Source organism: Thamnophis elegans, chromosome 13 (genome assembly GCF_009769535.1).
Source record: "Thamnophis elegans isolate rThaEle1 chromosome 13, rThaEle1.pri, whole genome shotgun sequence".
NCBI classification, from domain to species: Eukaryota; Metazoa; Chordata; class Lepidosauria; order Squamata; family Colubridae; genus Thamnophis; species Thamnophis elegans.
The window spans coordinates 26,248,700-26,273,721 of record NC_045553.1 but is presented as its reverse complement, the minus strand read 5'-3'; the positions used below and the strand labels follow the sequence as shown (position 1 = coordinate 26,273,721).

The 25,022-nt window shown below is 46.8% G+C and overlaps 1 protein-coding gene across 1 annotated transcript in view; it reads right to left on the bottom strand.

The window, feature by feature from the left end:
- Positions 1-17,813, bottom strand: part of PHYHIP (phytanoyl-CoA 2-hydroxylase interacting protein) — a 59,579-nt gene extending 41,766 nt beyond the window's left edge. The window contains 1 exon segment of the mRNA XM_032229855.1: positions 17,738-17,813. The gene's annotated coding sequence lies outside the window, so the exon portion shown is untranslated.
- Positions 17,814-25,022: the final 7,209 nt, after the last annotated feature.

The following is a 25,022-nucleotide window of genomic DNA, read 5'->3' as shown; positions in this document are numbered from 1 at the left end:
CGAGCTGTATTCGAGAATTGGTCTGGCAAAGGTTTTGTATGCCCTAGTTTGCAGTACAATGTTACTGGAGAAGAAGCTTCGCAAAATTAGGTTAACAACTCTTAATGCCTTTTCTCCCACTTCAGGGCAGAAAGGTTTGGTAGGGAAGCTGGGTTAGTTTAACAACCACCTTATTCACCAAACAACCACCAAAAATATTGATGTAAAATTAGGTCCGACTCCACTGGTGACCACAATGACATATGACAAAAATTCAGGTCCCAAATGTGGTCGTAAGTCGGATAGCAGCTGGTTTTAAATCTATAACCTCTAAGTTTCCTAGGAATCTCTTTTTGAACTAAAATGCGTAACGGTATTACTCCTGAAAAAATATGATGCTACAAAACACATTTCAAAAAATGTGTTAAATCAGCACATCTAAGTAAACTATCACAGGCTGCATAAATATTTCATGTTTACAAGTGAAAACCAACAAGCTGCTAGGAGCTGCAATCGCAATCTCAACGAGATAAGAAAGGAAGTGTTTTCTGATGCAATGGCCAGATGACCAGATGAAAAATTTTGGTGGCCTCCCTCCCCAAATTCCACCCTGACCAAGTCCCTGCCCTAAAACACTCCCCATTTCAAGAATGACAGTTGCAGGTGGATGGGCTGATACACATGTACAACAGATGTTTCAGATTCCAGTCTGACTCAGAGGAGCACAGCAAGTGCATGGTTGGTGTTCTGACCAATCAGCCATTCAGAATAGTCACTTTTTCACCGTTTAATCGTGGTGCATGCTGTACTAACAATCAGACGTGCAAGAATACAGTAAGTGGAACACCCAGATTGGCTCTGATGTTTGATCTCAGGCAAAGAACATACGAAGGAATATAGGTCCATGTGGCAAAAAATAGAAGGGCATTGAAGAGGATGAGACGGTTAGATAGTGTCATTGACACAACAAACATGGATTTGGACAAACTCCCGGAAACAGTGGAGGAAGGAATATTTATGACCACAGACCTTATCTATCTTGGAAAGATGCCATGTAAATTTTTTCCAAACGCAGTGCTGTGCAAGGAAAGACTTGGCACAGAGTCCCTGAGATTCACGGACAGATCTTCACACTCCTGAAAAAAATAAAATAATGAATTGTTTCCTGCAAAAGCCCATTCCCCTTTCACTCCTCTTTTACTCCCTAAGGGAGGGGCCATTCACCATTCACTTGTGGCTTTACTCCTTAGTTAACCCTTGTTCCTTAGCTGTTCTTTTCTTCTGGCAGCTGTGCGAATTCGCACACTGGGAACAGGCTCCAGCTGTTCCTCTGCCTCACTGCTATCTAGCTCTGAAGGCTGCTGAGAACTATCAGACAGCCTTGTCCCCATCTCTGCCCCCGATGCAGAGCCCTCTTCTGCGCCTTTCCCTTTCTCCAGGACTGGCCCATGTTCCTCCCCAACCTTCTTACTGTCCAACACTGCTATCAGCTCCACTGGCCACTGGCAGGCCACAACAGTTGGTGAACTGGTAGGTGTCAAATATGTCCTTGTGTAAAGGTGAGCTTGGTAACCAAGGTGGGTTTCTTGACATGGAAGAAAACTGTTCAGCAATGTATGAATGCTGACAAGAACAATGAGCTGTCTCCTTTCCCCCCAAAACACATTGTGGGGAAATGTAGGAGAACAGCAGGCAGAGGTGGTGGCAGAGTTAAGTGTGTCATCAGCTTAGAGTCAATAAGTTGACACAAATGGTCCAACTCCTTCTGAATTCTGTTGATCCTTATCTGGTGTCAATTTAATGTTGAATCTTAATTGACCAGATTCTTGTACCCAGGTTTGAATAACTCTTCTATGCTGCAATCTGAAAAATGGTTATAGTTATTTAAGCCTGACAAAAAGTTCTATAATCTAAACTCAATAAAGCCAGGAAGAGAATTCTTGTGGCCTGCTGGCGGCCAATGGAGCTGGCAGCAGAGTTGGAGAGTGAGGAGGTTGGGGAGGAACATGGGCCAGTCCCGGGGGCTGAGGAAAGCTTAGACGAGGGCTCTGTGTCGAGGCAGAGAGGGAGCTAGACAGCAGTGAGACAGAGGAATAGCTTGGGCCTGTTCCCAGTGTGTGCATGCACACAGCTGCCAGAAGACAAGAACAACTAAGAAAACAGGATCAACTTGGAAGTAAAGCCACACCTTGGAGGTGATTGGCCCCTCCCATAGGAAACAAAAGAGGAGCGAATGTGGGGTGGGCTTTTGCAGGAAACAATTCATTCCTTCAGTCGTTTCAAGAGTGGAAAGTTCTGTTTGTGAGTATAAGGAACTCTGTGCCAAGTTTTGCCTTCCCTGCATCTGGGAACTAGTTATCTGGCAGCTCTCCAAGCAAGATAAGGTCCATGTTGATAAATATTCCTCTGAAACACTGTTTGTCAAGCCTTGCTGACTGTGAATGAAAGGAATTCACAGTCGTGTAAATAAAAGAGGTTTTGCCGGAACCAAGACTTTGCTTCTTGCTTTTTAAGGAAGCCTGGGTCAGAACAGTTCTGTTAGAAATCCAATGTGCTCTGATCTCTGAGCCCAAGATTCAGCTGAAGGAAAAATAGAACTATTCCCAGATTGCACTTTCAGATCCTGGGAATCACATTCTTTGGATCCATCCAACTCAATGTAAAGCTGACAGCTGTCTAGTAATATTTCTCATGGTGCAGGATCCAGAAATGGGCTTCCTGACTCAATAGCTTCTCAGCCCCCGAGGGAATTCTAGGCAGACAAGAACTGGGGATACCTTTGCGGTATCATGTTTTTCCTTGACGTCAAAAACACGGCAGCATTTATATGCCACGTCAGGCTGGCTTGAGATTTTCCATCATTCCTGTGGACTATGCCACAGAACAGCATGCAATGTCCTGACATTTGACTCCAGACGGATATTGTTATATGTTCTGGCATTCATTCAATGGCATGGAGAAGATTCTGAAAATGAGGATAAGCTTTTCTATTCCACCAGCAGCGGCTAAATCGTCCCGACACCCAATTAACAAGCAGGGTTGGAGAATATGCAGCTGACAATTCAGCTAGGATGATGACCATGGGTATTGGGTAAGTTACTAAACGGATGGATGGAAACTAATCAAGGAGAGAAGAAACTTGGAATTAAAGAGAAACTTCCTAATAGTGAGAACAGTCAACCAGTGAAACAGCTTGTCATCAGACGTTGTGGGTGCTTCATCACTGGAGGTTTTTAAGAGAAGACTGGACAACCACTTGTCTGAAATGGCATAGAATCTCCTGCTTGAGTAGGGAGTTGGACTAGAAGACCTCGAAGGTCCCTTCCAACTGTAAAGTTTGAGAATATGTTAAGACCCATAGAAGTTTGAGAACACACCCAACTCACAATGAGCCAAACATGAGGCTTAAAAGGAGGCTTGAATAAGCAATCATCATTTAATCTTTGATCAAAGTTTCAAGACATGATGGTCTGTTGTTCCCAACATACCCCAAGGATATGCAGAGAAGAACTACACCTCAGAGATGGTGTAGCTCCTTTTTATACGGTTAGAAACATCATAAAATCACATCCTGGCTTCTTTGATTTGTTTATCCTCTATCCTCTGGACAGGTTAGAGTATCTTAATTATCCCCTTCTCATGGGACATTAAAGGAGTTTTACAGCTCCATTCCATAAGTTCTATGCCCACCGATTGCAAATTGATAAGAGTTCAAATGGCAAGGATCACACGTTTTGACATTTGCTAGATACTTTACAGAACCTAATATGTTACAAATCCAAGGCATAATATATGTGTGTTACAGAAAACAAATGTTTCCACTAAAACCAACAAGTTTGTAACCTTATTAATATTCCCCTTCACAACTCTATTCTGATCGATTGATTGATTAAATGCTTATAAAACCCATCCTTAGGTGAAAGGATCTATGCACAGAAGATAATGCATTGGTGAGGGATTTTTTCAGCTACTTACTTCCTAATCCCATACCGGTTGCAACAGGATCCAGAACCCACCAATGTGTCAGAGCTACAGTTTTTAGTTTACAAGCCCCCCTCAACGACTCATCTTTGAAAGACAAGTTCCTCAGAAGCAATTAATTAAGCTAAATGAGAACTTAAAAACCTAGCCAAGCCAATCCTGAGGCACCCAGAAACCAGCCCTGAGATTTTGGCGGAGTTGTCTTCCCCTGACCAAGCACCTTTGGAATTAGATCTGTGACTGCCATGGGCCATAAAAGTACCGTCATCTCTGAACTGAGCGTCAGAAGGCGGAGGCGTGGAGACTTCCATGTTGCTTGGTGAAGTACCTTCAACAAGAGTGGTCTGCAGAATAGACTCGTGCTTCCCAATGGGCAGCAGCGTAACCCTGCCTGAGGAACATCAGCTGAACTTGAGTAGGACATCCAGAGTTTCTGGGATAAAATGTTCTGACCTGGGCTTCCCAAAAGCACAAAGCCAACTCCTCATCCTGATAAAACCCCTTTTATTTAGTTGAAAGGGAATTCCTCTCCAGAAAACAATCTTTCATGAGATTTCACAACTACAGACCTTTATCAGGCTTGGAGAGCTGCCAGACCGTTATCTTCCAAACACCATGCTGTAGCAGCAATTACTTGGCAAGAAGTCAGGAACAGATCTTCACCCTAATGAATTGAACTAATTGTTTCCTGCAAACTCCACTCCCCTTTCGCTCCTCTTTATTACCTATGGGAGGGGCCATTCACCGTCCACCTGTTACTTTACTCCAGAGTCGGCCCTTGTTCCTTAGCTGTTCCCTTATCCTGGCAGCTCTGCGCATGCGTGTATCGGGAACAGGCTCCAGCTGTTCTGCCCCACTGATGTCTGACTCCGAAGGCAACTAATAACAGTCAGATGGGCCTGGCTCCCTCTCTGCCTCTGATGCAGAGCACTCATTAGAGCCTTCCCCAGACTCCAGGACTGGCCCTTGTTCCTCTCCAACCTCCTCACTGTCAGAGTCTGCTGCCTGATCTGCTGGCCACTGACAGGCCACAACACAAAAGCCTCAGTTGATCTCATTCTACAGCTCCAATACTTCTTGGTTTCTGATACTGTGAATGTTTTGATTGCTGCCACATCTTTATCAGCCCACCCTAATCAAATAGCTGATGTGTACCCTTGAAAATTTCTCCCTAATGGTTAGTCAGAATCGATTTAAATTACAATTTTGTATCTTTTTCCTTTGGATGCACAAAACCCATGGCAACAAATGCTATCAAATATTTGTGTGATCCTTTTGGTGTCCCATATCATCAAAGCTGACATCGGCCCGAGCATAGAACAACTCAAAGTAGTGCAAGATGAGAAGACCTGGAAGCCCATATAATTGCCATGAGTTATCATCCAGTGTCCCAAACCTCCTAATTTCAAAACTCATTTTTATCAGAGAGGATAATACTTTTACTTTTGATCCTCTCTACTGTGTAGATTTTCTTGAAATCTCTATCACATATCCCTCTTTGTCATCTCTTTTCCATTCAGAAAACTGTCCCAGTTGGATAACTTCCAGATGTTCTGAAACCTGTATCATGTGCCCCACTTCATCATCTCTTTTCCACCCAGAAAACCTTCCCAATTTGGATATCTTCCAGATGTTCTGGAACCTCTAGTATCTGTCCCTCTTCATCACCTCATTTCCACCCAGAAAATTGTCCCAGTTGGATATCTTTCAGATGTTCTGAAACCTCTATTGTGTGTCCATCATCTCTTTTCCACCCAGAAAAACCTTCCCAGTGGGATATCTTCCAGAGATTTTGAAATCCATCTCTCCTAGCCCCAAAAACCATGCTGCCTGGGAATGTTGAGACTTTCTGGTTCTACATATTGGAAGGAAAACCTTGGGTCAGAATTGATGTTCTGCAAAGCAGTTCAACTGGTTTTCCCAGTTGCAATGTATGCTGTGAAAGTTGGACCATAAGGAAGGCTGAGCGCCAAAGCATGGAGGCCTCTGAGCTCTGGTGCTGGAGAAGACTCCTGCGAGTCCCTTGGACTGCAAGGCCATCTAACCAGTCAGTCCTAGAGGAGATGAAGAGTGAACTCAAATACTTTGGCCATCAAAGGAGAAGGAAGGACTCCCTGGAGAAGAATCTAATGCTGGGAACGATGGAGGGCAAAAGAAATAGGAGACAACAGAGAATGAGGTGGCTGGATGGAGTCACTGAAGCAGTCGTGTGAGTTTCAATGGACTCCAGAGGATGGTAGAAGACAGGAAGGCCTTTAGGAACGTTGTCCATGCAGTCCCGATGGCTCAGACACGATTTTACAACGAACAACAACAAAGTAATTCAATCTCTGGGGCTTCCTGGGCCTCTTTGGTAGCTTGACAAACAAGCTCAGAGACATCCCCTGAGTTCCCAGAGGATCAATCGGATTCCAAATTGATGACCCAAATTAGCAGGCCAAACATGAGAATCAGCAGAAGACGCGGGGAAGGCTGTTTGAAGAGGAAATATTAAAAAAAGAAATATTCACTGAGAGCTATTGTAGAGGGAACTCAAGGTGAGAAAATAAGAATGTGGATGCAAAGGCAGCTCTGGTTGATGGACGGACCTTTTAACTCCTTTGTTTTGTTTTGTTGGGGGGGGGGGATATTGCTCATGTCACTGGAGTCCTGCCCAGGGCCCCTCCCGAATGACATTCCTGCCCTTCCCCTCCAACATGTTTGCACAGCAGTGAAGCCGCTCCCTTGCCAGGGTGCTGAGCCAAATCAGAAAGGTACAAAGTGGGGGGGGGGGCAGAAGCAAAAGAAGCAAGCTTCTGCCACAGCAAGCTGTTGTATTCCATACCCCCCCCCTCCCTGGACGGTCAGGAAAAGCAGGTTGAGATGTCCCTGCCAAGAGACGCTGCCAAAAAGACAGACTGATTCAGATCCTCGGCAGGAGGCAGCCCACCAGCGAGCCCACACAGCCGCCTGCTTGCCACTCGCTCACGTGGGCCTTAAAGACCGACATTCCTGCCTGACACGTGGAGTGGCACAGCGCCCCCACCTCCCCAAGGCAGGCAGGCAGGCCTCCCTTTAGATATCAAAACCAGGCAGGCATGCCCACGCACACACGTACACGTGTGTGCACGCTCGTCCGGATGGCCTCAAGGGATTTCTCCCAAGTCGCAGGCAGAAACATCTGGATCGCCCAATGGCTCTCCTGGGGGGTTTCCCCCCCTCCCTCCCTCACACACACACTTGGTAGCTTTCAAGAAAGTCTCTTTTGCAGATGCTGTTTGTCAGACCAGAGTGCAACATCAGGACATCGGCACACTTTCGCCCCCCTCCGAGAATCTCACATTCTTCCCAGAGCCTCCTAGTTGAGGATCAATTTGTCCGTCCATCTGTTATCTATCTATCTATCTATCTATCTATCTATCTATCTATCTATCTATCTATCATCTATTCCCCCTTTCCCTACATTGATTTCTTTCTTTTTCTTTCTTTCTCTTTCTTTCTTATCGTCTATCTATATATCACATATCTATCTCCCTTTCCCTACATTCATTTTTCTTTCTTTCTCTTTCTTTCTTTTTCTTTCTCGTTCTTTCTCTTTCTTTCTCTTTCTTTCTCTTTTCTCTTTCTTTCTTTTTCTTTCTTTCTTATTGTCTATATGTCTACCTATCTATCCCCCTTTCCCTACGTTTCTTTCTTTCTCTCTCTCTTTCTCTTTCTTTCTTTCTTTCTTATCTTCTATCTATCCCCCTTTCCCTACATTCATTTTTCTTTCTTTCTCTTTTCTCTTTCTTTCTCTTTCTCTTTTCTTTTTCTTTCTTTCTTTCTTTCTTTTTCATTCTTTCTTTCTTATTGTCTATCTATATATCTACCTATCTATCCCCCTTTCCCTACATTTTTCTTTCTCTCTCTCTCTTTCTTTCTTATCTTCTATCTATCTATCCCCCTTTCCCTACATTTTCTTTCTTTCTTATCATCTATATATCTATCCCCTATCTATCCCCTATCCCCTATCTATCTATCTATCTATCTATCTATCTATCTATCTATCTATCCCCTTTCCCTATATTTCTTTCTTTCTTATCATCTATATATACCCCTTTCCTTTTCTTTTTTTCTAATCATCTATCTATCCCCCTTTCTCTTCCTTCCTTCCTTTTTCTTTCTTTCTTTCTTTCTAATCATCTATCTATCTATCCCCTTTCCTTACCTTTCTTTCTTTCTTATCTATCTATCTATCTATCTATCTATCCCCCTTTCCATTCCTTCCTTCCTTCCTTTCTTATCATCTATCTATAATCTATTTATCCTCCTCTCTCGCTCACTATCAATCTATCGATCCATCCATCCCTCCCTCTCTCTCATATGACACATTCACATCACATTTCAGTAAACACACAAGGGATAAAAATACAAAATATGAAATATCAAAGAGATTTCTCTGTTCCTTCTGGAGAGAACATGGTTCATGTAATGATTGCTTTTTCATGTCCACCTACATAGTGCAATTTGAATGTTCTGATCTCATTCTCAGAAGCGACAGTTTAAGAAAGCCATTTTTTTTTTGAAAGAAGCAGATCATAGGGATTCCCCAATTTCACTTTCTAGGAGTCCCACACAGAATGGCAATAATTTGTATGAATTAAGTCCAACACATCTCCAAGTTGGCAAGTTGGAGAAGGCTGGTGTAAAGATTTACAGAATTACAGAATAACAGAGTTGGGAGGGACCCTGGAGGCCTTTTAGTCCAACCCCCTGCCCAAGCAAAAGACCTTACACCCTTCTGGACTAATGGCTATCCAATCTCTTCTTAAAAACCTCCAGTGATGGAGCACCCACAATTTCTGAAGGCAAACCATTCCACTGATTAATTGTTCTGACTGACAGGAAATTGCTCCTTAGTTCTACATTGGATCTCTCTTGATAAGCTTTAAATCTGGGCTGCTGATCCCTATTGCAGAAACATTCCAGGAATTCTATGGAGCTGGGAGGACTTGCAGTGAGATTCCTCTCTGCCCAGACATGTGTCAGTTTTGGGCAGACCCATCAAATGTTTTGATAATGAGCCATAATATCTGCTTGTGTACTGCAATGGTTGGACGGAGTGTGTATTTATTTGTTAGTGGCGTATGTGTGAGAGGACAAAAGAGATAGAAGGGCAATGATATATTGTAGAAGAACAAGAAAGAAACAATAGAAAAAGGTGATAATCATGATTATTATCATCAAACCAGTCAGTCCTAGAGGAGATCCACCCTGACTGCTCTTTAGAAGGCCAGATCCTGAAGAGGAAGCTCAAATGTTTTGGCCACCTCATGAGAAGGAAGGACTCACTGGAGAAGAATCTAATGCTGGGAATGATGGAGGGCAAAAGAAGAAGGGGACGACAGAGAATGAGGTGGCTGGGTGGAGTCACCAAAGCAGTCAGCGTGAGCTTCAATGGACTCCAGAGGATGGTAGAGGACAGGAAGGCCTGGAGGAACGTTGTCCATGGGGTCGTGATGGGTCGGACATGACTTCACAACTAACAACAATAAATAATCACGATGGTTTAAAGCAGGGGTCCCGAGCCCCTTGGCTGCAACCCACTACTGGGCCTGTTTGAAACTGGGCCTGGTGAGCAATGAGAAAGCGAGCCTGAGCAAAGCTCTACTCGTGTGAGCGGTGCGCCCTTGCACTAGCGTGTGAAGCTCCACTTGCGTGAACAGAGGACACTCACACACAAAACTCCGTTCAGGCCATAGGAACTTCATGCAGGAGCACTCTCTGCTGGTGCGAGTGGAGCTTTCCATGCAAGCACAAGCACTCTCTGCTCACACACGAAGCTCCACTTGCAAGAGAGGAGGGCGTGTACGCCCACCACTTACACCAATGAAGCTGCGTGTGCCTGCCAATAACACCCACCCACACAAAAGGGTGGAAAGTTTGGGGACCACTGGTTTAAAGTGAAAGTAAGAATGCCCGTGGTGGGTGGGGGGAGAAGCTGGAGGTATTTCTGTTCCAGATGCAAAGGACTGTAGAATAGGTTGGTCCTGTCACTTTCTCGCTCTTCTTTCTCCTGAAACAAATTGTGGATTATAAGCCCTGGAGCAAAACTGTACACAATTGGCTGCCCTAAATTATCCTCATCAGGATCTCTTCTGGCAAAGTCTTCTCAATGCTATAAAATATACATTCAAAAGTACAAAAGCCAGCCCGACAGATGCTCTTGGAATACACCCAAAAGAAATCTGAAATGTATTCAAAAGTGAACATTTAACCACCATTGAACCTAAGTATTGTGGCCCGCCAGCATCCAGCAGAACTGGCAGCAGATTCGGACAATGAGGAGGTTGGGGAGGAACTTGGGCCAGTCCTGGAGGCTGGGCAAGGATCGGGCGAGGGCTCTGCATTGGAGGCAGAGATGGGACCAGGGTCGTCCGACAGTTCTCAGCTGCCTTCTGAGCTAGACAGCAGTGAAGCAGAGGAACAGTTGGAGCCTGCTCCCAGTGTGCACATGCGCACAGCTGCCAGAAGAAAAGAACAGCTAAGGAAGAGGAGTTGGACCATTTGTGTCAACTTAATGACTCTAAGCTGATGACACACTTAACTCTGCCACCACCTCTGCCTGCTGTTCTCCTACACTTCCCCCACAATGTGTTTTTGGGGGAAAGGAGACAGCTCATTGTTCCTGTCAGCATTCACACATTGCTGAATAGTTTTTTTCCATGTCAAGAAACCCACCTTGGTTACCAAGCTCACGCTTACACAAGGACATGTTTGACACCTACCAGTTCACCAACTGTTGTGGCCTGCCAGCGGCCAGTGGAGCTGATAGCAGTGTTAGACAGTAAGGAGGTTGGGGAGGAACATGGGCCAGTCCTGGAGGCTGGGGAAGGCATGGAAGAGGGCTCTGCATCGGGGACAGAGATGGGGACAGAGATGGGGATTGTTCTCAGCTGCTTTGGAGCTAGACAGCAGTGAGGCAGAGGAACAGCTGGAGCCTGTTTCCAGTGTGCGAATGCGCACAGCTGCCAGAAGAAAAGAACAGCTAAGGAACAAGGTTCAACTAGGGAGTAAAGCCACAAGTGAACGGTGAATGGCCCCTCCCTTAGGGAGTAAAAGAGGAATGAAAGGGGAGTGGGCTTTTGCAGGAAACAATTCATTATTTTGTTTGTTTCAGGAGTGTGAAGATCTGTCCATGAATCTCAGAGACTTTGTGCCAAGTCTTTCCTTGCACAGCATCTCATTTGGGAAATATTTACATGGCAGCTTTCCAAGATAGATAAGGTCTGTGGTCATAAATATTCCTTTGAAAGATTGTTTACCAGGCCTTTGCTGAATGTGAAGGAGTAGAATTCCCATTTGTTTAATAAAAGAGGTTTTGTCGGGACCAGGAATCTGCTTTGTGCTTTTTGGGAAAGCCTAGGTCAGAGCACTACACACACACACACACACTGTTGTTATTCAGTTACAAAGTCATGCCTGACTCCTCATGTCCCCACGAGGGTCATGCCAGCCCCCCACCTCCTCCTCCACTGTTTCCGGAAGTTTGTCCAAATCCATGTTGGTTGTGTCGATGACACTATCTAACCGTCTCGTCCTCTCCAATGCCCTTCTATTTTTTGCCACATGGACCTATATTCCTTCGTATCTTCTTTGCCTGAGATCAAACATCAGAGCCAATCTGGGTGTTCCACTTACTGTATTCTTGCGCGTCTGATTATTAGTACAGCAGGCAACCAATTAAACGGTGAAAAAGTGACTATTCTGAATGGCGGATTGGCAAGAAAAGGAGCTGGCCTTTGTCCATCATTCCAAATAGCAAAGAGGAATAAGAGTAGAGAGTGTAGAGCAGAGCAGAGCAGAGCAGAGCAGAGCAACACCTTCTAGTCCAGCCCCCTGCTCAAGCAGGAGAACCTATACTACTTCAGATAAGTGATTGTCTAATCCAGTCATGGCGAACCTTTTAGGCACCGTGTGCCCAAACTGCATGTGTACACATGTCCAAACTGAAAGGAGCATGCACATGCATGACCGTGCGCATGTGCAGTCATGCCCACGGACATGCGTGAAATGGGCACATGTGCGGACATGCATCCATACATGAACAGACATGCACGCATGTGCAGCAGGGACCTGAAGACCAACTGGCCGGTGGGACGTGGGGCATCCCAACACCTGCAGCGCAGCAAAAGGTAAGATCTTTTTCCTTCGTGAGCTTCTGTTTTGTTGTTTGCAGGGAAACAGAAGCTCATGAAAGAAATGCCACGGAGATCTGACGTGGGGCGATGGCGCGTGTGCCAGCAGAATTGGCTCTGCATGCCTCCTCTGGCACGCATGCCATAGATTCGCCATCACTGGTCTAGTCTCGTCTTAAAAACCTCCAGTGATGCAGTGCCCATGAAGTCCTCCCTGTTAGGAAGTTTCTCCTTAATTCCAGGTTGCTTCTCTCTTTGATCAGCTTCCAATCTTTGCTTCTTGTCTTGCCTTCTGGTGCTTTGGAAAATAAATTGACCTGCTCTTTTTTGTGGCAGCCCCTCAAATCCTGAAATGCTGCTATCATGTCACTCCTAATTCTTCTTTTCTCTAAACTAGCCAGACCCAAATCCTGCAGTTGTTCTTCATATGTTTTAGTCTCCAGGCCTTTGATCATCTTAGTTGCTCTTCTCTGAACTTTTTCCAAAGTGTCAACATCTTTTTTGCAGTACAGTGTCCAAAATTGGTGGCAGGATTCCAGGTGGGGTCTTACTAGGCTTTTATAAAGTGGTACTAATACTTCATGTGATCTTGATTCTATGCCTCTGTTTATACAATCCTGAATTGTATTAGCTTTTTTGGCTGCTGCTGCACATTGCTGGCTCGTATAATATAGTTTTTCACTAATTGACGTTCTTTGGATGTCTTTTTGCTGCCTTTAACTTATTATAAGATCTTAAATATTGAACCTGCAATTCATCAGTGTCTATCTAGATGGCAGCACCGAGCCATCTAGATCAGTGTTTTTCAACCTTTTTTGTGCAAAGGCACACTTTTTTCATGAAAAAAATCACGAGGCACACCACCATTAGAAAATGTTAAAAAAAATTAACTCTCTGCCTATATTGACTATATATAAAGTAATTCTCCCACGGCACACCTTACACTATGTCACAGCACACTAGTGTGCCACGGCACAGTGGTTGAAAAACACTGATCTAGATAGTGTACCTGTTCTATAGATTGGACCTAAAGAGTCAAACCAGAGGTGCGTTGCTCCCGGTTCAGCCCGGATCAGGCGAAGCGGTAGTAGCAGTGGCAGGAGGCGGAATTGAACAGGGGGCTTCCGGTTAGGACCTTTGTTGCTCCGGGTGTTTTCTTTCCTGTGGGAAACGTGTCCAAATGGCTCTTTGAATGTTTAAGTTTACCGACCCCTGTTCTAGAAGAAGGGAATAGTCAAGCACTTCCACTCCGTTGCCAATAAGACGTTGAGCTTTTTGATCAGAAAGGTCGGCAGTTCGGCGGTTCGAATCCCTAGCGCCGCGTAATGGAGTGAGCTCCTGTTACTTGTCCCAGCTTCTGCCCACCTAGCCGTTCGAAAGCACATAAAAATGCAAGTATAAAAATAGGGACCACCTTTGGTGGGAAGGTAACAGCGTTCTGTGCGCCTTCGGCATTGAGTCATGCTGGTCACATGACCACGGAGACGTCTTTGGACAGCGCTGGCTCTTCGGCTTAGAAACGGAGATGAGCACCGCCCACTAGAGTCAGGAACGACTAGCACATGTGCGAGGAGAACCTTTACCTTACTCTTAGTTGAACTTGTATACCCTCTGTAGCCCATGCCTCCTGAATTCTACTCTGTTAGCCTATTTCTGATGGTTTCAGCCTAACCAGAAAGACTTGGGTAGAGTCATAGCATATCCCTTCAGTTAAAAAAACCAAAGCAACTATCTTCTAGGTCTCAGGATCTGCCTTCTGGAATTGTGTCGCCCTCATCCTGATGGTATGGAAGATCTTAAAGACTCATCAGTTCTGCAGGCCCTGGGGTGGGGTGTTTGTAGAGCCCTATAGGTGATGGGTTTGTTATTAAAGAAAGTGAGTTGGTCCAGCCACACAGGATTTTCTTGCTGTTTTCCATTGTTTTCTTTCCTGTTTTACTTGATGTCAGCCACCCAGAGACATTCGGAAGTTGGACAGCTTCTAAGTCTCAGAAGCAGGTAAATAAGTAAATGAATACTTTGCATTCTCAAAGAAAGTTTTGTTTTTCGACCCTTTTTGGTTTGTTGACTTATTTCTTCTGCAACTATTTCGGTTTATTTATGTTTAATTCTCTCCATTTGTCTTTTGAACATTTGCTTTTGTGGGTCTCTTTGAAGCTTTGAAGGGGACATGGTGCCTCAATGGTTAAGAAGCTGAGCTTGTCAATCAGAATTTTTTTGTGCGCCGAATCGGCAGTAATGCCGATAGGAACCTACCCCCCAACAGAGGGATACAATCAAGATCAAGGAAGGTACTAATACCACTCTATAAAACCTTAGTAAGGACACACCTAGAGTACTGCATCCAATTTTGGTCACCACACTATAAAAAAGATGTTGAGGCTCTAGAAAGAGTGCAACGAGGAGGATTAGGGGACTGGAAAGCTAAAACATACGATGAACGGTTGCAGGAACTGGGCATGGCTAGTCTAGGGAAGAGAAGGACCAGGGGAGACAAGAAAACAGTTTTCCAATATTTGGGGGGGCTTCCCCAAGAGGAGGGGGTCAACCTATCGTCCAAAGCAACCAAAGGCCAGACAAGGAACGATGGATGGAAATTGAACAAGGAAAAATTCAACCTGGAAATAAGGAGGAACTTTCTGACAGTGAGAGCAATCAACCCATGGAACAGAAATTGCCTTCAGAAGTTGTGGGAGCTTCATCCCTGGGAGCTTTCAAGAAGAGACTGGACTGCCATTTGTCGGAAGTGGTGTAGGGTCTCCTGCTTGGGTGGGAGTTTGGACTAGATGACCTACAAGGTCCCTTTCAATTCTGTTAATCTAATCTGCAGTCTTCCTGCTCATCATCTCTGCTTCCACAGCAATAGAACCCAGATTCTCCCGTAGATAGCTGAACTGCAGGGAAATGCAATCATTAATTGCAGGCAAGCTATCTGTGAAAACCTTACATCTAACAAGTCAATTACCTGCATTACATTATTATTATTTTTTTCACAAGTTGCTAAGAGTAGCAAAACAAGTTTGCTCTTCACTCGCTCCCTTGCTCAACACCCCAGCGGGCTTAGCTCAGCTGAAAAGAGGCACATGTAAACCCACGTGTTTCAGACCAAGATTTGCTGGATAAACTACAATAAAAGCATTTCGCACAACAGGCTGAGCCCCAATAATCAAAGCAACCTTCCTTACAACGTACTGTGATATAAGCATTGAGGAAAAACAAAAATCACTCAGAACGTTTCTTGGCCGACTCAGGACGTGACACGAGACCTTCTAAACGCTAACCACAATGTCTTGACTTCTAAATCCACCGCACACATAAAACACGCAGTTATAAAACAGCTACAGCGATGTGGCACGCAGTGGCAATCTGACTGTGCTGCGAAGAATTTTCTTTCCCCTACTTGTGATGACACATGCTTTACATGCGGGTACAAAGATGCACAGAGCTACTTGCCGATCTCTCATCCTAGGCCACAGACATGTGCTCACGTGCCCATCTTTTGCACATGCCAAAATTCTGTCCATGCAAACATCTGCGCTTCCATGTTTATAAAAAGGGCACATACATAACTGTTTAGGGCCTGATTTCAGGTAAGTAAAGGTAGGTTCCCCTCACACATTTGTGGTACTTGTTCCCAACTCTAGGGGGCGGTGCTCATCTCTGTTGCAAAGCCGAAGAGCCAGCGCTGTCCGAAGACCTCTCCGTGGTCATGTGGACAGCAGGACTAAACGCCAAAGGCGCACGGAACGCTGTTACTTCGCACCAAAGATGGTTCCTATTTTCCTACTTGCATTTTTTACATGCTTTCGAACTGCTAGGTTGGCAGAAGCTGGGACAAGTAACGGGAGCTCACTCAGTTACGCAGCGCTAGGGATTTGAACTGCTGAACTGTCGATCTTTCTGATCGATAAGCTCAGTGTCTTAGCCCCTGAGCCACCACGATTTCAGGACTCCTGTCCAAATTTGGCAAAGCCCTCCCCGTGCAGCTCTCGGTGTTTGTGCAGGAAGGCAGAAGGATGACTCTTTCCTGGGGTCATGAGCAATTCAACCTGACAGGTATAATAGCTGTCATTAAGCAGCTGGTAAAGCACAGAGGGAATCAGTCAGTTCAGTGTGTGTGTGTGTGTGTGTGTGTTTGTTTGTTTGTTTGTTATTCAAACTTGGCAACTTGAAGACGGGCATATTTCAATTCCCAGAATTCTGGGAGTTGGAAGTCCACCCATTTCCCAAGTGGTCAAGATGGAAAGGCACCTGGCCAAATAGGACACCCCTCCTCCTGGAGTTGGATTTAAAATCTGACGGACACCCAATCCCTCCTGTCGGATGGGCAGAGAAGAAGACCATCTACGCTGCAGCAAATCGCTTCCCTCCCTTTGGCCCTCTCCACAGTGGCACCATTTATGCTACCCATCCCGGAGGAGAAAACGTGGCTCCACCTTCTGATAAGGGGGGAAAAAAAAGAACGCCACTGCAAAATTTCTTGAAGCGGATCCCAAAGAAAAGAAGTTGGGGGGGGGGTTGTGCGGAAGGGCTGGGATAGGGAGAAGGCTTCCATCCTCGCCTTTGGCTGTCCCATTTTTCCTCGTCTGTTCATGGCACATTTCAACTCGTTTGCCTCCGGTCTTATTTCTATTTATTCTATCCCGCATCCAGGCTGGTTTCTCCCTCCCTCCCTCCCTCCCTCCCTCTCTCTCTCTCTCTCTCTCTCTCTCTCTCCCTCCCTCCCTCCCTCCCTCCCTCTCTCTCTCTCTCTCTCTCTCACACACACACACACACACCATTCAAAGAACCAACCATCTTATTTCCTTTACCCCTTTTGCCTCATTGCCTTTGCCCACAACAACAACAATCCTGTGAGGTGGGTTGACCCACACGCCAGGACCCCAAGGGTCTTCCTCCAATCCCTGACCCCCAGCACCATCATCGTCCACCCAGGGGACAAAGCAGGTTCCCCATCTCGGGTTTGAAGGCGACCCACCCAAGGTCACCTGAGGATTTGAGGCAATCCAATGCCCCTCCTCTAAATGGGCAGTTTGAGACCCGGCTGGGGATGATGGACTTGAGTGTCAGGAAAGGGAGGAAGGTCACTCTAATAATTCCTCCAATCCCTGATCCCCCTCCCAACACCATCATCCATCACCCAGGGGATGAAGCAGGTCCTCCTGTCTTGGTGTTGAAGACCTTCCCAAGGTCCATCTAAATCCAATGCCCCTCCTCTAAAGCGGGTTCTCCTGGGCAGTTTGAGACCCTGCTGGGGATGATGGACTTGGGTGTCAGGAAAGGGAGGAAGGTTGCTCTAATAATTCCTCCAATCCCTGATTCCCACCCCCCACAACCCCATCATCCACCACCCAGGGGATGAAGCAGATCCTCCGTCTCGGGGTTGGAGGCGACCCTCCCCAAGGTCACCCGAGGATTGGGCCGATCCAATGCCCCCTCCTCTAAAGCGGGCAGTTCGAGACCTGGCTGGGGATGATGGGCTTGGGTATCAGGCCAAGGCACCGAAGGGAGGAGAGTTGCTCGAAATGCGCACCGCGCCTCGCCTCGCCGCGATCGCGCTCCCTCCCCTCCCTCTGGCGCAGGAGTCCCGGGCTCGCTCGGGCTTCGCAACGCCGCCTTACCTGGTTCCGCAGGAGGCGCCGGATCGCTGCGATGATGTGAACGTGGCGGCGGCGGCGCGGGGGAGCCAGAGACGGGCAGGCGGATCCCAGGGAGACGAAGAGCAGCGCTCGCCCCAGAGGCGCGCAAGCAAGCAGTCACGACCCCGGCGAGCCCTTGCGACGGTCGCAGCTGCTGCTGCTGCTGCTTCCCATGCCAGAAGCCCGCAGGGGAGGATGAAGAAGCCCCCCGGCTTTAGCTCGACTCCGCTCGGGACGCACGCTGCGCCGTCGCGCCGCTCAGGATCCCGGTCCGGAAAGCCGCGCAACCTTGCCGGCAAACCTTGCAAAAACCAAGCCAGGCGTCGCGCAGCATGCGGAGAGGAGGAGGAGGGCGGGGCGGGCAAGCAGAGGATCCCGACTTCCCCTCGACCAATCGCCGGCCGGCCTGCCCAGCATCGGGGAGGAGCCAAGGTTTGACACCCTAACACACGCACACACAGACACACATACAAACGCACTTCTCTCTCTCTCTCTCAAGCCCACACCAACACCACTTCTGGTGCGCCAGGCTGCGGTCGCTGCGCTTCTGCTGCTCCCGGTGGCCGGGATCGCGCAGCTCGGAGGAATACAGATGAACAGAGTTTAACAGGTTAAACAGAGTTGGAAGGGGCCTTGGAGGTCATCTAGTCCACACACACCCCCGCCCAAGTAGGAGACCCTAGACCATTTCTGACATTTCTTCTTGAAAGCTTCCAGGGTGGAAGCTCCCACAACTTCGGAATGCAACTTTTCTGTTCCATGGGTTGATTGATCTCACTGTCAAAAAATTCCTCCTTATTTCTAGGTTGAATCTCTCCTTGTTCAGTTTCCATTCATTGGAAGGGGCTTCGTAGGTTATCTAGTCCACCCCCCCACCCAAGCAGCAGCCCTTACACCATTTCTGACAGATGGCAGTCCAATTTCTTCTTGAAAGCTTCCAGGGATGAAGCTCCCACAACTTCTGAAGAAGTCTGTTCCATGGGTTGATTGTTCTCACTGTCAGAAAGTTCCACCTTATTTCTAGGTTGAATCTCTCCTTGGTCAGTTCCCATCCATTGGAAAGGTCCTTGTAGGTCATTTAGTCCAACCTCCCACCTGAGCAGGAGATCCTACACCATTTCTGACAGATGGTAGTCCAGTCTTTTCTTGAAAGCTTCCAGGGATGAAGCTCCCACAACTTCTGGAGAGAGCTGCCCCATGGGGATGCGCGAGGGCAGGCGGCTGCTGGAATGGAACCAACCCTAACCCCGAGTGGCGCCGCACATCGGCAGATCGCCCACCTCCACATAGCGATTCCATTCCACGATTATCATTCCACCAGGCTACAGTAGCACGTATCGTAAAGAGGGAAAAAAGAGGGTGAGTAATTTGGGAAGGTCCCCTTCCCCTAAGCCCCGACATGCTACTTGGCTATGGTAGCATGGATCCTAAAGGGGACAAAAGAAGGCAATTAGTGTGCGAAAGGATCTTGGAGGTCATCTAGTCCAACCCCCCTCTGCCCACGCAGGAAACTCTACACCATTTCTGACTGATGGCAGTCCAGTCTCTTCTTGAATGCCTCCAGTGATGAAGCTGCCACAACTTCCAAAGGCAACGTCTGTTCCATGGGTTCATTTTTCTCCCTGTCAAAAAATTCCTCCTTATTTCCAGGTTGAATCTCTCCTTGATCAGTTTCCATCCATTCTTTCTTGCCTGGCCTTTGGGTGCCTTGAATAGAGTGGAATAGAATCAGAATCAGAATCAGAATCAGAATCAGAAATAGAATAGAATAGAATAGAATAACAAAGTTGGAAGGGACCTTATAGAGTTGGAAGGGACCTTGTAGGTCATCTAGTCTAAACCCCCACCCAAGCAGGAGACTGTACACCATTTCTCACTGATGGCAGTCCAGTCTCTTCTTGAATGCCTCCAGTGATGAAGCTGCCACAACTTCCGAAGGCAACTTCTGTTCCACTGGTTGATTGTTCTCCCTGTCAGAAAATTCCTCCTTATTTCCAGGTTGAATCTCTCCTTGTTCAGTTTCCATCCATTATTCCTTTCCTGGCCTTTGGGTGCTTTGGAAAATAGCTTGCCCCCCTCCTCTTTGGAGAACCAATTGCTCTCCCCGATGCGGGGAAAAGGTAGCTATTTGGCTACGGTAGCACGTATCCTAAAGACAAGGAACAAAAAAAAAAGAGGGCAACTAATATGGGAAGGCCACCTTTCTGGATCGCCAGAATTCTTCATCCAGGTGGATGTGAAGCTGATGGGCGCCGGACAGAAAAGGACGTTGTGATTGCACCAAATGGGTTTTCGGGGACTCATCCAGAGGCCTGATTTGGGCTAAGCATAGATGCGGTGGGTTGGGTTGGTTTTAGCATAGGGCAGTGATGGCTAATCTTTTTGGTGCCGAGTGCCCAAAGCACTTGTGTGCATGCCCGCACAAATGTGCAATTGCCCAAAGTGCGCACATGCGCAGAACCCTAAGATGCAGTGCGAGTATGTGCCCCGCCTCAGCCATTTTTGGCTTCTAGATTGGTGCAAAAGGATTTCCAGGCTCAAAACAGTGTGCCCCCGCGCCCCATTTTGACTTCCAAGTTGGTGCAGGAACCCCCCAAAATACAATGCAAGTGCCCCCAGCTCTGCTCCCCCCCACAACTGCGTGAGTGTCCCCTGCATGCGCCCCACCTCACACACATGCATGGCAGAGACATGAAAACCAGCTGGCCAGCAGGAGGCACATGTGTGGTAAATCTGGGCTGGGACAAAGGCTGGCATGCCCACATGCCATCTGTGGCACACGTGCCATAGCTTTGCCATCACAGGCTTAGGGCTTTTGTCAGTCCACCCTGGCAGCTTAACATGTTGGGGATGTCGATTGCAATAGCAATAACATTTGTAGATGTGCCACAATGCTTTACAGCAGGGCTCTCCAACCTCGGCAACTTTAAGACTTGTGGACTTCAACCCCCAGAATTCCTCAGCCAGCTGGCTGAGGAATTCTGGGAGTTGAAGTCCACAAGTCTTTATACATATAACTTGTTTTTCACTGCATATCTTGTAAAGACTCAAAACCCCTCATCTGTTCCTTCTATCATCTTCCCTTTGATTATCACCAATGCTTCCGCCAGAATTTCTATCATTACTTCTGTCAAATTTTCTCCCTTTTCTTCTTCTGTATTCTGGAATTCCAGAATATAGAAGTCCACAAGTCTTAAAGTTGCCGAGGTTGGAGTGCACTCTGGTCGGTTTGCAATATGAGCATTATTTGCATAATGCCCCCATTTTACAGACAGGGAAGCCTGAGTCAACTCTGAGCCCTGTCGGGATCAAAACTCCAGGCTGTGGGCAGAGTTTGCCTGCAATGCTGTGCTTTAACCGCTGTGCCACCAGGGCTTCCCATTGTGCAATTGTAGCTACTGACAGGTTACTCAAATGAATCACAATGAATCACAAGCTTAGTGCATCATGTGGGATGCAGAGGGACAAGAGCGGGACCCACTGGTGATCGAAGCCAGCATGCTTCCAACATGCCTGCAAAAACCAGCTGCTGGATTGAAGTCATGAATTGAGTTCCACCAAGAACAGACATTTAGACGCAACTGTTATGTTTGGGACTGATGCCGTGGCCTAGAGGTAGAGCTCTCGCCTCACAGTCAGGAGGCTGTGAGTTCAATCCTGGATAGAGGCAGATATTTCTCTCTCTGAGCATCATGAGAAAATATCTGCTGAACAAAACTCTGTATTGGCAACAGGAAAGGCATCTGGCCAGTAAACACAGTTCCATTCAGTTGCCCAGACTTCAGCCTGCAGGGGATTATGGGGCCTTTAAAAGAGGATGATTAGTGCATGGACGTAGGGTGGAGAGACCATCTTGTCATTTGAATCAGACAAAAACCATTTGAGTTCTTCTTTGGACCTTCCTGGTTGAAGCTGATGCTCACCAAATAGGGTTGGGAAGTAGAGCACATATGGAGAGCTCCAAATTAAGAATCTAAAATTTAAAATTCCTGATACAGTCCAGGACCGAGTTAAGCATGTGGAGGGCTCACCAGTGGTTCATCAAGCCAATCTTAGATTCTTTTAATGACTCCTGTAATCCCTTGGGGATAGGCTCAGGGCAACTGATTGGACCTGAGTGTTTACTGGCCAGATGCCCTTCCTGTCACCAATGCAGAGGGTTTTTTTCCAGCAGATATATTCCTTTGTGCCCAAAGAGAGAAATATCTACCTAGGATCGAACTCACAGCCTCCTGATCAATAACTCAATTAAAATCAATAGATGCATGCAATTCATTTGGTTTTCAGCTTCAGTACATGGAGGTGAAAGGGACATGGTGGCTCAGAGGCTAAGACATTGAGCTTGTCAATCAGAAATGTCGGCAGGTCGACGGTTCGAATCCCTAGTGCCGCGTAACGGAGTGAGCTCCAGTTACTTGTCCCGGCTTCTGCCAATCCTGCAGTTCAAAAGCACTTAAAAATGCAAGTATAAAAATGTGCATATGCTTTGGCTAAAAAAGTGCCTAAATTGGACAGCATAGAGCCGGGGCTGATGGGCAGGGCCACCCACGATTTCCGCTAATGGTTCAGCCGAACCGCTCTGAACCAGCAAAATACCACCTCTGATTAATACCATGCACACATTGATTCTAGTTTCCCCCCTTGAAACGTTACCCAACATTTCATAACTACTGAACGTAATGTCGTGTTGTGGCCCACCAGCAGCCAGCAGAGCTGGCAGCAGATTCGGACAGTGAGGAGGTTGGGGAGGAACATGGGCCAGTTCTGGAGTCTGGGGAAGGCTCTGATAAGGGCTCTGTGTTGGAGACAGAGAGGGGGCCAGAGCCGTATGACAGCTATCAACTCCCTTCAGAGTCAGACAACAGTGAGGCAGATGAATAGCTGGAGCCTGTTCCCAGTGTGCGCTTGCGGAGAGTGGCTAGACGAAGGGAACAGCTAAAGAACAGGGTTCGACTTGGGAGTAAGGCCACAGTGAATGGCCCCTCCCAGAGGAAATAAAAGAGAAGCAAAAGAGGAGTGGAGTTTGCAGGAGACAGTTGGTTTAATTGGTTCGTGACTCTCTGAGACTCCTTGCCAAGTTTTGCAGATATCAGCCTGTCATCTCTCCAAGCCAGATAAGGTCTGTGACTGTAAATCCTCCTTTGAAAGACTTTGCTGGATGTGAATGAGCGGAATTCACAGTCAATGAATAAAAGGGTTTTTTGCTTCATGCTCTTGGGAAGTCTCGGTCAGAACACATCCCTTAGGCTAGTCATGCTTCATGTAATATTTGCTCTCTCCTCTATTTCCACGCTTCATTATTCATGTTCACAAATGACATGTGCCAATATATAAGGTGCATTTACATGTGTGAAGTGGCCCATTATGTTTTCACACTCGTCTGGGTTCGGTGGAAGAAAGGAAGGAAGGCAATCCAGTTTGGGTGCCTCGTTAAAATGATGCTTCAATTAAAGATCGCAGCAGAGCCAGTCAGCACAATTAATGGAGAAGCACAGCCGTAGCCAATTCAAGAGGATAAATGGGCAACATTCTTGACATTGAAAAACTGGAAGGAAAACTGGTTAGTCTTCCAAAATGCTACCTTGCTTCTTTCCAACAAGAGACCAGCGTGGAACTCCTGGGTTTGAATATTTGCAGCAATATTCAAATTGGCTTCCTCAAATATGTGAGTCTTTCCTGTTTGATGCCCAAATAGAATAGAATACAGAATAACAGGGCTGGGAGGGACCTTTGAGGTCTTCTAGTCCAGCAGTCATCAACTGGTGGTCTGTGAGAAAATTTTGGTTGTCGCAGAAAAATTATTTGCATTTTTTATATTGCACTATATCAGGGGTGCTGAAACTATGGCTCCTGCGACGGATACGTGCAATGAACACTTGTGTTGCTGCAGAAGTCTCCCCTTTAGGAGGGTCAGAGGGAGACAGAAATTCTGACTTGGGGCTGCTTCGGCGTCCTGGTGTGGGGCTTTGGGCGAAGGCTGGAGGGAAATGCCCCTGGTGGCGAAGAGCCGGAGGGCCTTGTTCCAGTGGGACTGCATCATGGCCTGGAACTGGCCGACCATCTCAGCCCGCTGAGCCTCTAGATGCCTGTACTTGGCCTTGCACTCCCACAGGTCTTCTGTCTGCTTGGAAAGCCTATGCTCATAGTCCTCAGTGAGGTGCTTCTGCTGAGCCTCCTTCTTGGTCAGATCCAATCTGAACTGAGCTGTTTTGCCAACTCTTTCTCATGGTGGCTGCTTAGTTCCAACGACTGCTTCCTGTTGGGACCCTATAAATGTTAATAAACCCTAAACCCTAAACCCTAAGGAGCCCGGGTGTGTAGGCAAGGTTGGGAGCGGAGGGGTGAGTAGAGGCCGCCAAGGCACCTCTTGATGTGAGTGACATTGAGTTGGCCACGCCCACCCAGTCACATGACCACCTTGCCACACCCACCCAGCTGGTCATTAGGCAGATCACATTAGTGGTTTGTGGGATTTAAAATTACGAATTTAGTGGTCCGAAAGGTTGGGATTTTAAGAAGAGACTGGACAGTCACTTGTCTGAGATGGTAAAGTTCTGCTTGAGCAAAGGTTTGGTGTCAGGGTTCCAAATAACATAACTACCACAAACAAAACTCTGAGGCCAATAGATTCCTCAAAGAATAGTTTTATTGGACATGCCATATTGGCACAGGCTGGTGAAAAGCGACTCTAAATGTTCCTGCGGCTTTCATCTAATGAAAAGTAGAAGTTTTTCACTTTCCCAAAACAACCAGTCACATGGTCCAATCAGGATACAGTCCAGTTGCTAGAGGACCTCAGTTCCCTCCTTCCAAGCACCTGCTGGAATGTCCTTGGTTCCCAAGAGAATGTATTTTGTTTTGGCTAAAAAACCCAGCTATCTTTACTCCCCCCCACCTATCTCTTAGCTCCAGTTGTGGCAGCCCTGAAGCCTCAAAATGTCTTCAATCAAAGTCAGCTTCAGGGTTGACAGTTGGACTAGACAACCTCCAAGGTCCCTTCTAGCTCTATTATTGATGGATTGATTACTTGTACAGGCTGAATATAAGGGACGCAGTGGCTCAATGGCTAAGAAGCTGAGCTTGTCGATCAGAAAGGTCAGCAGTTTGGCAGTTCTAATCCTTAGCGCAGCGTAACTGAATGAGTTCCCGTTACTTGTCTCAGCTTCTGCCAACCTAGCCGTTTGAAAGCACCTAAAAATGCAAGTAGAAAAATAGGAACCACCTTTGGTGGGAAGGTAACAACATTCCGTGCACCTTTGGCATTTAG